This window comes from Dermacentor andersoni, chromosome 3 (genome assembly GCF_023375885.2).
Source record: "Dermacentor andersoni chromosome 3, qqDerAnde1_hic_scaffold, whole genome shotgun sequence".
NCBI lineage: Eukaryota > Metazoa > Arthropoda > Arachnida > Ixodida > Ixodidae > Dermacentor > Dermacentor andersoni.
In genome coordinates, this window is record NC_092816.1 from 176,103,474 (window position 1) to 176,120,500 (window position 17,027).

The following is a 17,027-nucleotide window of genomic DNA, read 5'->3' on the forward strand; positions in this document are numbered from 1 at the left end:
CCGCCGGCTTGGGAGTGGCACATCTAGTGACGTAAGCAGCGAAGCCAATGGTTCGTATTCCGAACCGTTATAAGATTCGGCCCCAGCGTGCAGAAGTGTCAGGGGGGTGAATCTCCGCATGGCTGCCATTGTTTGTTTTCGAGCAGACGCTCTTTCGACGCTAGCGCCAAGGTCCCCTTCAGTTACGGCCCTAACCAATGGGAGACGCAGCAGCAAAATGGCGGCGCACACGATTGTTTACGTTGTAATGGCAACAGGAAGAGCAGCCACGCGGCGCCTCCTCTCCCAAACGTTGTTCTTTCCTTTTCGTTTTATTATGCCGGCCCGCTCCGCTCACTTTCTCCCTTTCCCCCATTCCGCGCCCACCGCTTACTTTCTTTTTGTTTTTACCTGTCCGAGGGGCATTTTTTTATTGCACGCGTGCTACGGCGAACCACGCACGCGTGCTACGGCGAACCACGCGCCAGCTCGCAAGCAATGCGCTGCGTATCGCGCGCATTGCTTGCGAGCTGGCGCGTGGTGCGCCGTTGGCTGTGCGTTGGCACGCACGCAGTCTTGCCCATACTTATATTATACCAGCATGTGCCGGGACACAAAAAAAATTTCACTTCCAACGCAACAGATCTTTCCTCTTGCTTTATTGACTTCGTTTCCGAAAACAGATTTTTCTTATAACGCGGTATGTTACACGCTCAAAAAATGAGCAAAAGTGAAAGATGCATGACATATACAAGAGTACTAAACGCAAAAGTTCACACACGGTGAAATAACAAAAGAAAGCGCCAGAAAACGCGAAGGCCTTTTCATGTACACACACATAAAAAAACAAGATTTTTATATAACGCCCCCTAGACCGAAATGTAGACGAGCTTCTGATATATGCACTAAGATATTGCACAAAACTGGACGACATGTATGACATGGTCATGGAAACTATAAAAAGGGAAAGCTCACTGGTAATGACAAAAACAATGACACGCAAAATACCTAAAAAATAGAATAAAATGCTAACATTGTTTGATTGAGAGCCATACGAAAAAAAAAGAGCCGACATACATCTGCACGAAAGTATATGAAACACGTGACATGTTCATTACTGCTGAACAAATTGAAAAAGACATGGAAGAACAAAAATAAAGTTTTACTAAAAACTGAAATACACACTATCACATTATTTTGCACTTGGCCACAACTCGAGTAACGTTGGCAAGGGGAACAGAAGGTATACGGCTTTTGCAGCAGCACATAGAAAACATTCGCAGAAAGGCTTATTCCTCAATCAAAGACCAGGTAAAATAAGCCAACAACACGACTTTTCTTTCAATCCGATTGCAATGCTTAGCAATAAATTACGTCATTAAGGCACTAAGTCGTATTTACTGGGCACTCGTTTGTATATTAAACACGAACTACAAAAATCTGCACGTAGGGCACTTGCAATGCTCATGCTTTCCAGAAGAAAAAAAATGCGTATCATGCCTACACATGACGGCTGTTCGCGCGGTTTTCCCATCGGCGGTTACTGAGATAGTACACAAACACGAACAGTAATTTTTCAGCTGTTAGTAAGTTTGTAGAACGTGACACACACAAAAAGCACTGAGGGCGGTAAGGAAAGCTGGGCAAGTTACTGAAGTTGCAGAATGAGACTTGGCACGGAAAAAGACAAGTCATAGACCAGGTAACAATGAGGAGGAACATCTATTTGTCAGTTTTCTCTGCCGGGAAGAGGCAAGTGTAGCACGAAAAAGGCGCAACGAAGTCCGGAGACTCATGGGGCACACACATGGACAGGGCTGTGTTCGTGTACATGCGCCTTCTGATGTCCTTGGGTCTGAGCGCTCACCTGTTCTCTGTAGGCACCCTGAACAACCTTGCAGGGCTTGTGTTTGAGGTATTTGTGCGCCACTGCACGATGCACGAGCGGTACGAGTCGTGAAACGGGCGAAAGATCGCGAAGCACAAGCACACAGCTACGGGGGACCACGAAACTACCCACGCCGGTGAACGCACAGAAGCGCACGCTTCGCGATAACAGCAGATAACGAAACATGAAACACCATGCAGCGGGCTGAGCTGGCGCCGGGCCGGCGGGGCCGCACGGCGTGCGCGCGAAGACAGTCGAAGGTGAGGGTGTTGCGAGGAAGTAACGAGGGAGGGCGATTGCAGAGGAGTTGGGGGGAGGGGCTCGGTCACCTGGATCGGCGCGAGCGCGCGCGACGATCTACTAGGCCATGGAAGGGACGGATTTTCGGGTTCGCCCAATACAGCGATGGCGCCAATTACCTCCGCCACCGAAACCGGGGAGTTTCGCCCCACTGGATGTGTTACGCTGGACCGGATGATAACAAGGCGGAGGTTGCGCAGAAATATGCGCGGAGTGTGTCGCCACATCAGTACTTTTTGCATTGCAGCGACAGCGAAATGCGGCCGCCGACGCCAGTATCGAGCTGGGATCGAACCACGCAAGAACTCGTGCATTTCATCACCGCCATCCTCGCTATATTGAGAGATATATAAACCACCGTGCCCAAGGCACCAATGCCAGCCACGATCTCCACGGTCAGTCCCTATAATTGCGCAACCTAAGCCCCAACAATAGTCAACCCTCCCTCCACCATCACCTTCAAGAATTGGAACACCTTCTGCGACTGCCCCGAACAGGCACTGAGAACTTCAAAGACCAGATTAGTCACTCCTATGTACTCACATGCATCTGATTTAAACCAAACAGTACACCACTAAAGTTATCCACACGCTTCTGCAGAACACAAGGCTTGACAAATGGACCATACACGAACAGATGAAACGGCGTTGAATTGCTGTTGAACCCCGCTGATAGTATGTGGATAGTTCCCATGGTCGCGTGACACCCTTAGACGGCGACATCGCTGATGCTGAAGTGCTACTTGTCCTTTGCAATATCCAGCACAATGTGGCACGGGGAGTGAATGGTGCATCATACCATCTCCTATGCATCCTTAATTATCAAGGTTGTCAACAACTCGGCGTGTTCAACAACAAGCATTGAATTACCAGCAGTCTACTTGGAATTGTGACATGCGGACATAACGTTTATCTTAAAATCAGGCGAATTCTTCTTTTTCATAACCTCGGGCCCGTATCCCTTATCTTCGTGGGCAAACTCTCCGACGTTATCAATCCCACTTCAGAACCGAATAGTTCCTCCCGCAAACACTTACAGGCTACCGCACACCTCTGAACAGCTCAAAGAAGCCGACAGCCCTAGCTTAGCCCGAAAGCACGTAATCCTATACATGGGCCTCATTTCTGTACGACATAGAAACGTTCAAAAACGTCTGCCATAGCTTCATCCGTCACATTTGGCCTCCTCATGCTAGCCCTCCCAAATCTACAAACGTGCCTGCGCCTCCATCTATGACCACGCCATCACGGCACAATTCGAGGCCGTTCGCGTCACAGGTCTCGACACCGCGGCGGACTCGGAACTCTGACCAAACCTGTTCAATGCGGCAACGGCCAAGCTTTTACCGCTCGTACAGCGCTCTCCTGACGTAGACTGTACTATCTATGCTGACTTATCGCGGTGTGGTGTGCACACAGATATGACTAACCAATGCGCGACCCACTACGAGAAACCTTCGAGTGCACCTTGCATTTCCAAAGAATTGTCGGCAGGCCTACAAGTGCAACCCACCCATGTTAAATCATACTCGTCAATCGTAAATTACGAAAGACAAAGCCCGCACCATTTTTTATCACATCAAGTTAAATTAAATTTATTTCAGCATACGTACACAAATGGCATATGCTTGGAGCATAGAGAAAAATCCATGAAGGCTTGACGAGCTCTGCGCCTTATTTGCGCATCTTTGCAGCTACTTTGCGACATACAATTAAGCAGAATAGAAAGGACGCGTCACATTTCCACATAGCGATCAAGTAAGTTTTGTAGATTAACAAGCAATATCTACAACACGTACAACTCGAAGTATAACTTTGAACGAAATGAACATAACAGCACTTCCAGGTAATGCTGCAATGTTTTAGCTATAGAATTGTAGGTAGAAGCATCTAACGCATGAAAAGATGTCTTTTCCGAGCACCTTTGAAGATAACATGCCTGATCTAAGAATCTGGTTAAAAGTTGGCAGTGGAGACATGCTCACAAATTGTTTAAGTTAGCGTGCAATATACATTTCGCCATGAGGCAGCCATAGCTCCTGAGTATGCGTGGTACGAACCATTAATGTTTTTTTTTTTCGTGCAGTACTAAAACGGCAGTCGTTCTGTTAGGAACGTAAGTGTCTTAAAAAACTGTGTTGCTCTCTCCATATTTTAAGTAATGATTAATTCAGGTAGATTTGTATAGGTCGGCTACTGATACACATTTTAGCTGATAAAACGTAATCTTCGTATATTCATCACTTGCAGCACTTGTAGATAAATAGATAGTTGTAGATAGCCCTTTTTTCTAAAAAAAATCAATTTATCATCATATTGGATTTCGTAGTAGAAACTCATTTGTAGTAGACAACTTATTTCGTAGTAGACAAGTCCAACTGAAAACTGATATGCAGTAGCAATAAAGGAACACTATATACGCTAAATGAGTTTCCGCTTTCTTGTACTTTTTCAAAACTATATTGTTAATTTTGCGATAATTGGATGAATATGGGAGGAACAAGGGAACGTGAAGGTTTATTAATGTTTTTTTATTACTTCGCGCCGAAGCACAGCCCCGGTGAGTCAGCGTAACGTCACGAATTCGTCTTTTCCTTTTAGGGGCCAGGGGCAGATATGGGGGGGGAGGGGAGGAGGTGACGCCTTGGCTCGGTAAAAGTATCCGAAACTTTCCATGTTCAATGTTTGGCTTCTTTTGTTCTTAGCGGCAAGCAATTAACAGGGCCCCTTTGCAGACGCCGTAAACATTAAGAGAAAGCTTTAGCTCGGGTGCTCCTCACATATTAGAAGAGCAAAGATGCAAGTCACTACGTACAAGACCCAACATTTTTCAACTGTGCGTCTGGTGAAAAAGAATAAAGTAACAAGGGCAGAAATAATGGGGTTATAAACGAAGTCATAGGGATATACATACGGACCTTCGACAGTACACAAAACATTGGTGACATGCAGGTGTTTCAGGTCACATATGAAATGTAAAATTACACAACCTCATATTTTTTTTCTCAAGGTCACTACAACTACACTTTTTGAGGTCTTGATTTCAGTGCGTCATGACCCAACAGTGGGCACCACGGAGTTGTAGTCCTTTCAGCCTTCTACAGGGCACACAGAATGGCGCCATAATTCGTTATTTAAGAAACAACGGGAATTGTACGTTTCTTTTGATTTCTAGCAAAGATATCGTTGCGCACTGCAGTAAAGACCTGCATATTCACGCCTTCAACGAAACACTTCAAGGAACCAGAAACAAAGTAATAATTTGCTATATTAGTATAAGTACTGAGGGTAAAAAAAATTGTTTACCAGATGTGCGCTTGGCTCTTACTTTGCAGTTTTGTAAGTTTGAGCACGTAAAATAATAATATGCAGATTTATATTCACCAATGATAGCCATAGGGATATGTAAGCTACGCTGGAAAACAGTACCTTCGCAAGTGTGAAAACGCTTAAGTTCCTATTTTGCCGGGGCCATTTGTTTTTGCTCATTGCAGCAAGCACCTGGTTTGTGTTTGACTGCGTTCTTTACGCGCTCGAAGCAATGCTGTAAGGTCAACGAGCATGCAGAATAGCCATGATATTACATAATGCGTTCGATCGGCTTTTCCGTGCAAGCAATCTAGTCTAGTGCGGCTTCAAGTGGCGCTGAAGCATCCACGTGTTTTGTTCAGATTCTGTACAGTACATTCCACGCTAATGTGGAGTGTTGCACAATATGGCACACTAATCAATAAGGGCACCCGAACAGGCGGTGAGTCAGCGTTATAACAGCCTGGACGTCAGTCGGAAAAGTTAGGCAGTCCGACAGAACCTTCTGTGTGTAAATTGTTGAAGTCCTTCAAACATTTTACAACCGAGGTGACCATAGTGCAAATTTTGCGTAGCCTTTTTATTGCGGTGGCAATTATACAGACACTCAAGCCGGCCGCACTCCCAGGCTGCTGCATCTTGAAAGTCATCCGTGACAGGGACAGAGTCCGACGTGCGCTGCGCTTTCGCGGCTTAGTTGGCGTTCATGCGCGAGGCAGCACGAAGGTCAATTTGCTCGCTGCTGCGGCCGTGCTTCCCCTATCCAGTGTTTCGGCAGCGAGCGTCCGCGCTCATCGACTGAGATGTGTGCGCTTGTGTAAGCGTGGCACCAGGCTTGTTAACTTAGTTGTATTCCCATGTTTAAAAGACCATGTGGCCGATAAAACTACTATGTTTACTTCGTATAGTTGTCGAATAATTTGTTATCGCCATCGATGCTTCGCTTTTGGACGAAGCTGCGACTTTTTTCCTTAAGAATGAAGGCTAGTTTGGGCGGTACTTTTAGTCGGAGGTTTCTTTTTTCAGACTGCGTAATATGCCAAAATTATCCAAATATGAGCAACAGTTAAAGTTTAGTTGTCATTAAATATGGTTTACGGTGTTGCTAGTAGGGATAATCTAACGGAAATGTTTGCCACCATGTAGGAAAACTGTCGATCAAATTAGTGTATGTATATAGGCTCGGTAACGAAAGAGTAAACTTTTCTACACCTTGCGGGCTTCCGCAAAACGTATTTGCCAGATACATATCTACGCTAGTAATCCGTCTAGTGGCGATCAGCACAGCCTATCGATTGAAGAGTGAGACAAAGGACTTAGTAAAAATAGGGTTATGGGGGCCAGAGGGTGGGTCCTCATTCCAGGACTCCAGCGCCCACCACCAAGCACGGGGCCTTGTCGAGGATGCTTAATTGAGCCTCCAGGTCAGTTCGGGTGAGAATGGCTCAAGAAGAAACTGCTATATTCAGCAACATTCCGGCATATTTACTAAATGCAACGACGATCTGATTTAATAGCGCGACATCACTATTGTGCACTCTAGTAGACGCCGAGGGCAGTTTGTCACACATTTTCACTTAGCCCTTGCTCTGGGATTTTATTAGGCGTAGTGGACGCTTTAGTCGAAGGGCGGCGCTGCCATCGACTTTCCTGAGCCTAGGTTGAGTGCTATGGGGAGCAAGGCGCAAGAGCTTGGAAGTAAATTTTCTTCTACTATGGGATCTCCAGAAAAAGAATTCGCAGCATTTAAATCCATTATTATGAGCGGCACGTCACAACAAACTCACAACAACCACAACAAAACTCACGCAGCCCCTGAAACCTGTCCCGTTATCGCAAATATACAGACGCTTATGATACGTAAAGCATCAAGCGTAGGAGGCCACATCTGGAGTAGGCGTATGAAGGTTTATTTTGTCGACGTTTTGAACAACGCGAAATGAGTACATAAGTACGGGCTGTTGTTAGTCGCCATTCTACCATTTGCGCCTTTGCCTTACTTGCGCACGCAAGCTGACCAGAACGAGGGTGGAAATGGACGAAATCCACGACCACGCGTATGTGTACAAAGGCTACGAGGCGGTAATTCGCATGTTCGAGTTATCAAACAACTTGGAAGCTTTGTTGCAAAATGTAAGCACGACAAGTTCTTTTCATTTAGTTTTGTCTCAAAATACAATAGAAGCTTTAATATGGTATAGGTAACAAAGTCATCCTCTGATATTGACCTATCAAATGGTGCACTTGAAGACGCTGCTGCATAAGCGGTAAATGATGGTTGGATGCAATCTCTATTCAGAAGTCAAAGAAGTTTGTCTAGAAATACCGATTAGAGCTAACACTCAAATAGTATTTCACTCATTGCAAATAACTTGCAAATTTACCGCCAGATTTTGTCTCGGCAATATCATTCTTGCTTTTCTCTCTTAATTGATTAGGGTAGACAGCAAGGATTTCCCTATCTCATTAGGTGTGACGTCAGCGATCCACAAGCGCAAGGCCAAAAACCAATCACTTTTCTTCGCCAGGTGAGTGGTGCTTTGGAAGCCTCAAGATCTTATTTATTTATTTATTTATTTATTTATTTATTTGTTTATTTATTTATTTAGTTATTTATTTATCAACAGCCAATAATTTCCGCAGGCACTCACACTGTCCTCAAAAGTACTCATTATTTCTTTACATGTGCACCCGCAAAGTAATATGCTCGGATACATGATAAATGGTAATCCAATAAATTAAATGCGTGTTTTGGTACACCATCAACACCTGCAACAATGACCCGCCGTGGTTGCTCAGTGGCTATGGTGTTGGGCTGCTGAGCACGAGGTCGCGGGATCGAATCCCGGCCACGGCGGCCGCATTTCGATGGGGGCGAAATGCGAAAACACCCGTGTGCTTAGATTTAGGTGCACGTTAAAGAACCCCAGGTGGTCAAAATTTCCGGAGTCCTCCACTACGGCGTGCCTCATAATCAGAAAGTGGTTTTGGCACGTAAAACCCCAAATATTATTATTATTATTACCTGCAACAATGCATCTTTCGTATTTTAAATAGCTTAAGTAACAAGCCAACTGTTGCAGAATAAGGAGACGAAGTTCTATTAATTTGAGCGAGAACAGGTATAGAAAGGGCAGCGTAAACATGGAAATCGTTGTCTTGCCGTTATGTCATCGTATGCTGCCTTTGGACTTTTCATCTCTAAACGTGCTCCTACAAATAGTCCTGCAGCGCGCAGCAATTTATGCAGTCGTTCCACACTTACATCTCGTCATAGAGAGTTTTCGCTGCATGTGTATTTTTATTGCGATACGTTATACGTGAAGCTTTGTGCGCATTTGACCCACTGTTCTGAGAAACTGCGGTAGACATGACGTAATAGTTCTGCAGAAACACGCAAGGTGGACCGAAGTAACTAATAAAAAAAATGATACATCCGCCTAAAGGCAGCAAATCGCTACAAAGAAAACCTTAATGGGTTGCTAGATAGAAAACCCTCGCAGTTGAAGAAAAATTCGCCCTGGTCCGGGACATGCCAAGAGAAAGATTTTGGTATAGTGTCGTCCCACAGCGTACTAGAATGTAAATTCTAATAATAATGCCGTCAAGCCTCTTAAAATATTTCGCAAGCTACTTCCAAAGTTAATGCTGTAGCGACATCTGCTACGTGGAAATTGGAACACTTGCCCGTCTCGGTGACTTTTCTCTGGGCCTTCAAGCGCCAAAAGATTCAGTTGACCTGAATAATACCAGCAAACCACCGTCAATAGTTTGTACACAGCGTTAGATGGGACTAAGCAGTGACTGGTTTTATCATTCATACATTTCTGTCACGACGTAGATCTCATAACAACGGCAAAAGCGCATGGAAGCGGACTATCTGGGCTAGTTTGCGCTTGCCCATGTTACGCAGTCACGGAAACAATCTGACTTAGCTAACTTCCTTGAGACCTCGAAAATAGTGCCAAGGAATATGAATAGTGGGCACTTAGAGCTCATTTGAGATAGTGAGATCTGGAATGTATTCGTATTATGTAACAACCGTCATGTGTGTGACATTGACGGCAGTCCAATAACGTCCATCAAGCTGCTCATTTATGCCATGTCTCCTCAGCTAACACTTACAACCAAGCGCTTTCAATTGCCGAGTTTTCAAACATGGTGAAAATATCCAGAATAACTGTATTATTTAAAGCAATGCTTAAGAATGGTTTGACAAATCACCGCCCAATTTCCATTCTACTGGCATTTGCGAAAGGATTAAAACCGAACACAGGGATTCAAAATTTTCTAATTGAACTTTCCCTCATTCCACCGTGACCGGTTGCCTTTCCGAAAGAGCCAATATACAAAGCATGTACTTTTGGCGCATAGAAAATTCTGCAAGCTTTCGAAAAAGAATATGTTGGAGATAAACACCTTGACTTTTCCAAGGCCTTTGACCACCAGAACCAGTTTACCTTACTGATTAAGTCTCAATTGTGCGGTATATGTGGTATACTTCTTCCCCTAATAAAACAGTATTTGGGCAATAAAAGGCAAGCAGGGTATGTAGGATGCTATTTATCTTGTCTACGGTCAATACTTGCAGGGGCACCACAAGAATATATTTCAGGACCACTACTCTTTAACTTCTACAAAAACGGCATTGAAATGTTCACTCCTGATGCACAATACATAATTTAGTCTGAGAACACTTTTGGTATATCGCACTGATACACTTTAGTCGATTCATATAAAGATTATTACACGAGTCCAAAATATATACGTCCAGAGCAGAATAATGCTTTAGAGATTAAGTGAAACAAAATAAATAATATTATTTTGTACCCGGAAAATAAGCAGCCTCGTCGACTCACACATTTACAATCGGTCAATATTCCATATAAGTAGTAGACAAAGTTAAAACACTTGGCGTCCATTTTTAAACACGTATGTCATGGCTGGACTCAAGTAAAGATTGCCATTACACAGACATCAAGATCCGTCAGCTATTTGATAAGTTAAAATTGTTTTGCCTTGAGCTTTCAAGTCACACATATATAGTACCGTATTTTATCTGACCCTAATTACTCTGTCTCTTACGAGGCAGAACTTTGCTATCTCTTCTAACTCAAATGCATTTGATTCAAAATAAAGCACTGCGTCCTACAGCTGGTGTGAAACCAACGCGCATACATCTGAGGCCGAATTCAGAATGTTTTTCGTTCATAAGTCCCCTTTGCCATTGGCTAGCTGCCTTTTCTAAGGGTATGTACAGCGTCAGTATTGGCTGAAATTAGCTCTTACGTGCAGCTCTTGTGCATGAAAATTATATGAGTACTGGCCCTGACTTTTTTTAAATGACTGAACCGCATGTAAGTTCACACATTTACTTATTGAGTTTAGCTAAGTATTATTATTAAGGCATACAAAAACCGCATACCGGGCCAGAATAGCTCGCAAAATTCAGACATTATACGCACAATACCACCACTTTCACTCATGCTTTTACAATTGGCCAATCTTCCATAGAAATAGTATAGTCACTTAAAATACTTGGTGTTCATTTTCGAACAGGTATGTCATAGGTGGACTCGACTGAACCGCGCCATTACACAGAAAGGAAGATCCGTCGGTATATTAGATAACCTGAAGTTTTTTTTTTTTACCGTTCGCTGTCAGACTACACGTTTTTAATACCCTATCCTTCTCACACTTTAATTACTCTGTCTTGTATGGGGCAGAACTAAGCTAACTTCTCCAACTCAAATGCCTGTGCTGCAACATAAAACACTGCGTCATACAGCTGGTGTGAAACCAACGCAGATACATCTGACTTTTTTTTAAATGGCTAAACCGCATTCCAGCTCAAACCATTACTCATTCAGTTTAGCAAAGTGTTATTATCAAGGCAAACGAAACCCCCATGACACGCTAAAATAGCTCGACACATTCGCACGTAATACACATCTGAAGTCGAGGGTTCGACAGAAGCCAGTCTGGGCGGGACGGAGCTTCCGAGAACTTTCCTTCATCCCATTGTGAACAAGGCTGCCGTAGGGAAGCCGAAACATCTTTTTAGATTCAATCCTTTTTAGTACTTCTTTTGGATGGTGTCCGTCGTTTTGTTGCTTCATAATACGCATCGATATCTCTCTAGGTTAGGTGAACTATGGAGAATCCAGTTTTCTCGTACGACATCTTGTAACGAAATAATTTGCCACCCTCTTCCTCTATTACAGCACACTTCATGCGCATAATATAAAGATGAATTAAGCAAAAAAATTGAGAAGCTTTTCTTGCACCATAATGATAAATTTTACGGTGTATTTGCTGCACCATATATGTGAGCAACGGAACACTTACGCGTAGTTAGTCTGAACAAATATATTAATTAGTAATTATATATTATATAGTAATTATATTATATAATTCAATTGTTATGCGGTGGTTATGTTAGTAAATATATGTAATTAGCCTGTGTTATGCTTTTCTAGTTTTTTTCTCGTTACAGCAATTTAATTAATTTTGTTGTACAGAAATCTTGGCGGCTCGAATTTTTTACATATGCCCAACTTCTGTGTAGAGCTGGCTCGATCTTCTAAAGCAAATTGATTTCACTTTTTTCTCGAGCCTCCTTCCGTTTCGCGAATGAGAAATAAAAATTATTCAAAATTAGTCAGCAACATAAGACGCACAAGCGGGCAGTGGGCCTTACGTATAATGGTCACGTAGCATGGAAGGCATATCTTATCCATGGACTCGAGTTACATACGCAGCGAACAGCTCAGCGATGAAAACTTGAGATCCTTCATCCGTCGTCTAAGCTCTCGCCCATCCACCTCATGCCACCTGGTCACACTCCGTGATGACATTCGATACCTACGCAATATGAACTCCGATGATCGAGAACTTCTCGAACATCCAACAACTTTCTAATCCACTTCCCTATACCAGCTTCATTATGCCTTACTCGCTGGACAGCTCGGAATAAGTGGCGTATACCCCTGTGTGAGATGTCAGTGATTCGCACCAGAGAACGAGGGTGGAGGCTTATTCTGAAAATGTGAATGTCTAATTCATGTCCTCTGTAGAAGTTCATAGTGTGCATGTACATTTCGGCTGCTGCTAAAGTGCTGCTTGGCAGGACTGAGGTGCCAGCGAGGAGACAGGCGCGTCCACAGACAGCCTCTTTCGACCTCATTCAGCTCCACACAATCAGCGCCGGCCGAAATGCACCGTGCACTAGGTAGATTGTGCTTAAAATCAGAAATCTTGTCGGGGCTGGAAGTTAACGAAAGATTGGTAGGTCGATTGGCTTTGGAAGCCCGCGGAAGACCACAGATTAGGCAGTGCAGGGTGACATGGTCTGGGCCTCTTTTGAAGTTAGAGAAGTCCAGAGGAAAATTAGTTGTGAGGAAAGACTCGGAATCATCGGTCAAAAACATTGTAGTACGTTCAAGCTTCGTCTTTATGAGTGGAACGCGATAGCCTAGTCAGACCCGTTGATGCCGAGACCGACAGAGGATATTCTGCGACTAAGGAAGGGGGGGGGGGGAGGGGGGGGGGGGCGATAGAAAACCGTGGGCTGATCGCGGTGGCAGTGCAGGGCAAAGCAATGGCTCATTGTCAAAGTCTCATGCTGGTAAACACGACGCCAGGAACGTTTCCGTTAGAAAAGTGAGCATAAAAAATACATATATCAAGAAAGCACGCGTTACAAAACCCAATAGCAAAAAAAAACCTAACACACGACAAAACTATCCACCACGCGAGCTAATTAATTGAGAATGTTGCCTAAAGTCCTTACACTCGACGTGTTATGAAGTTCAAAATATTTACATCAAATCCATCGACGCAGCCGCGTCGCCTAGTTGTCGCTGCTTCCGACGACACGTCGTTGGGCCCGCCGATGCGTCGTGCACTCGAAGTCGCTGTCTCCGACGTTCGGCCCACGGTAGACCGGCTCACTGAGTCAGGGCAGTGGGGTGACCGACGCGCCTGGATCGCCCGGTCGACTCCTCTTAGCCTGTGGATCGTAGCCGCGGGTAGTCGGGAAAACGGCTCCGTCAGCCTGTAGCTGTGCGGTCTCCGGTGGAACGCCGACTCAGCCCACGAGTCGCGGCCGCGGCAGCTGAAGAGCAGCTTCCACTGGGTTTCCGCCGTCGCCGCGCTCCATCCGCCCTGACCGCTTCCAGCTCCTTCTGCCTCTCCTCATTCCATAGCGTAGCTTGGCCGCTCTCTTCGGATACGTGTCTTTTTTTCCCTTTGGCCACGTAGCTCCGCGTGCACTTTTGCACTTCTTTCATATATAGTATTCCTTTTATTCGGACGCTCTTATTTTCTAACTTCTTTTTTTTCTTTACTTTTTCCACCAACTCCTAGTGCTTTCTTGTCCTCTTCTGATATTCTGCTTTTCCTTCTTCTTTCTTTCTTTCTTTCTTTCTTTCTTTATTGGCTCATGACATATGCCCACTTCAAGAGTGTTTCCCTTTGAAAAACTTCTTTTTCATTGTATGGGATGTTTCCGCTGTCTTCATATGTCGGTCCAACGTTAACACTTGCTTACTTCCGCCATTTTTGTCACTTACACCACTGGTTACCTTCCCCACACCTCACTTCGATTCACTTATCACTACACTGTACGCATCACCGAGTTCACTATTGCACACAAAAAATCATTGTCGAACACTCCTATACCGCAACACCGCTAGAGTAAACTAATGTAACGCCTGTCACACCATGTACTATGAAGTTCTAGTCATAAAATCTGCTCCAACATTTTCTCTTCTATTGATTTATCCTACATGGAAGCTATATTCTTGATTCATAAGCCTCCATCTCATCACTCTGGAATTAGTCAACTTTGTTTTGTGTAAGAACTCAAGGGGTTAGTGATATGTCTGCACCCTGAAATATTTTCCGTTCATCTATATGTCAAACCGTTTGACCGCCCATACAAGAGCTCAGCATATTTTTTCCACGGATGAGTAGTGCCTTTCCCTTTCAAGCAATCGTTTGCCTGCATAGCATACCAGATATACCATATTTTATTTTTCTTGTAGCAAGACCGCCCCAAGCGCTTTCTCTGATGCATTTGTGCGCAAAGCAAACTCGCTTTCTATGGTGGCCGCGAATAGAATGGCAGGATGGGCCATGTGCTGCTTGAGTGTTGCAAATGCGTCCTCTTGCACTTTTCTCCATTTCCCTCTATTGCTTGCACCTTTGTTAATTTCGCCAGAGGACCAGCTATCTCCGCATAATGTTGAATGAAGTCCCTGTAGAACCCCGTCAATTCCAGAAAACACCGCACTTCTTTCTTGTTCTTCGCGGGTTTGCTCCTTGAATCTTCTCTAGTGTTTCCGCTTTCGTCGCTATGCGTGCCATACGTAACTTGTGTCCCCCCAAAAAATGTCCCCTCCATTTTTGTCCCCATGGAGGGGACAAGAAATGCTTACGCTCAGTTCGCATTTGGCTTTTACACTCAGTGCGCATTTCTTTCACCAGAAAAGTCATCAGAAACTCTTTAATTCGATGAACCCATACATGTCTATCTCTTCGAGAAGCCCTTGACTTAGGAGCGAAAATATCTTTGCAGTGCATTGTAGAATGGCACCCTGACATCTGTGGAACAAACAAACACAAGCTTCTCGCCCTTGAAAAAACACGATATTTCTTCCAGTAGAGGTACTTCAAGGACGTTGCAGACACATTGACCTGCACACACATGGGATTTCCTGTAGTTGGGACATAATACAACACACCGACAGCGATTTCAAAACATAAAGCAGCATTTGAGGTTATGCCGGCTTCAGAATACCAGTTAGTGTGGCAGTTTCTTTTTTTTTTTGTAAGGTACTGCCCTGACAGCGGCCATGCGAGATAATTATTTCGATGTCCAGCTTGCGGCTAAAACAGCGCAATCGCTCTCAGCGTCCTCGATCCATTTTCCATTTTGACATGCAAGCTAAAAAGTACGAATAAAATGTTTTAACCCTCTATGGCATGGGGTCCCATATTTGGCACATACCAGGTACCATTTCTTTTTCGCGTGTGTGAGATTCCCATTTTAGAATGTGATACCGTCAGAGTAATTCTCATAGTTAGGCGCACTTATTATGGGCAAGTGCTGCCATCTCTTGAGCGATACGCAAAACAGAGGTGATGTAGATTTTGGGAAGCAACGTGAAACTCGGAGGAGGCAAACACGAGCAATTGGTATTTTCTTTCTCTGAAAATTTCCGCTCCAGAAACATAGAAAAATTATTTTTGCATATTTCTTGGTCTCACCAATTCAAGTCATTTATTAGTTTTCTCAATTTTCTATGCAACTACAGCAGAGAAACGAGATCGGTGTGTGCCATATTTGGCACAGTATGAACTTGAAAGACAAAATATGGTAACGTGCTGCCATCTGTTCAATAGCGCGAAGCTGCAGGTCACTTTATCAGAAGATGCAATTTTATCGATCGGTACAGTGAGGGCGAATCATCTACCAAACTGCCGCCTGAAAAGCGAAAAGGAACTTAAATGTAAAGGACGTGGTGCTTCAGAGGCACTCACAAGTGCAATAGATGACGTGGAGTTATCGTGTGTGCGGTGGTACGATAGCCGCGCCGTGACATTTCTGTCGAGCTTTGTTGAGAGAGATCCAGTCCAAAAGACTAAGTGCTGGTTTACCTCCGCCAAGGAGTTTCGCGAAATTGATTGCCCCAGCGTAGGAAAGGTCCACAAAAGGCACATGGGCGGGGTCGACCTGCTGGACTCACTGCTTGGGCTTTACCGCATACATATCAAGTCGAAGAAATGGCACTTTCGAATTTTTACGCATATGCTAGACTTATCGGTAGTAGCAGCATGGCTATTGTACAGGAGGGTGCAGGAGCAGCTTGGGAAGAAAAAAGTACTACCGCTGGCTCATTTCAAAACAGAAATTGCAGAATGCCTTACCTCGCATAACAAGTGCCTACCCAACAAGCGACCAGGAAGGCCTTCTGCTCAAAACATCGAATTCCAGGTTCAAGTCAAAAAAGTACAGGGACTAGTGGCCGCAATGCCACCCAAAGACGACTGATCTGACCAAGTTGGCCACTGGCCAGAATTTGATCAGAAGGAACCAAGTTGTAAGCGTCCACCTAGCACAAACAAGTCCTCGGTAAGATAGAGGAAGTGCAACATTCATCTGTACCTGAACAAAGCAAACAACTGTTTCATTTAATTCCACACATCGCGCTAAAAATACCACCGTCCGCGAAGCTTTGTTATCCGCCCATGGCAGCAAGAGAGCTCGGTCATCTTCATAGTGTGCCAAATTTGGCACAAAGCTGTATCTTTATGAATACAGTCGTTATACCTCTGAAACTTTTTGTATATGTGTTTGTTCACTCAATCAATAATTAAAGGTGAAAAAATAATTTTTAAGATGACTTTTTCATAATTCATGCAACAGAGGGTTAAATCCTATAAAAATGAATAAAATGTATGAATGTACTAATTATATAAATTAAAATGATTTTTTTATTTATTACTCCATCGTATGAAATTGTATGTCTTGTTTGCAGGTTGTCAGC

General features: G+C 44.1%; 1 protein-coding gene across 2 annotated transcripts in view; it reads right to left on the bottom strand.

Annotated features, from left to right (window-relative positions):
* LOC126524673 (uncharacterized) overlaps positions 1-17,027 on the bottom strand; it is a 143,287-nt gene that overhangs the window by 91,732 nt on the left and 34,528 nt on the right. Inside the window, exon 1 of one of the 2 annotated variants that reach the window (XM_055067312.2) lies at positions 13,300-14,257. The exons of the other annotated variant lie outside the window; for it this stretch is intronic. The gene's annotated coding sequence lies outside the window, so the exon portion shown is untranslated. Of the gene's footprint in view, positions 1-13,299; positions 14,258-17,027 lie in introns of those variants that run through there. 2 annotated transcript variants of the gene reach the window in all.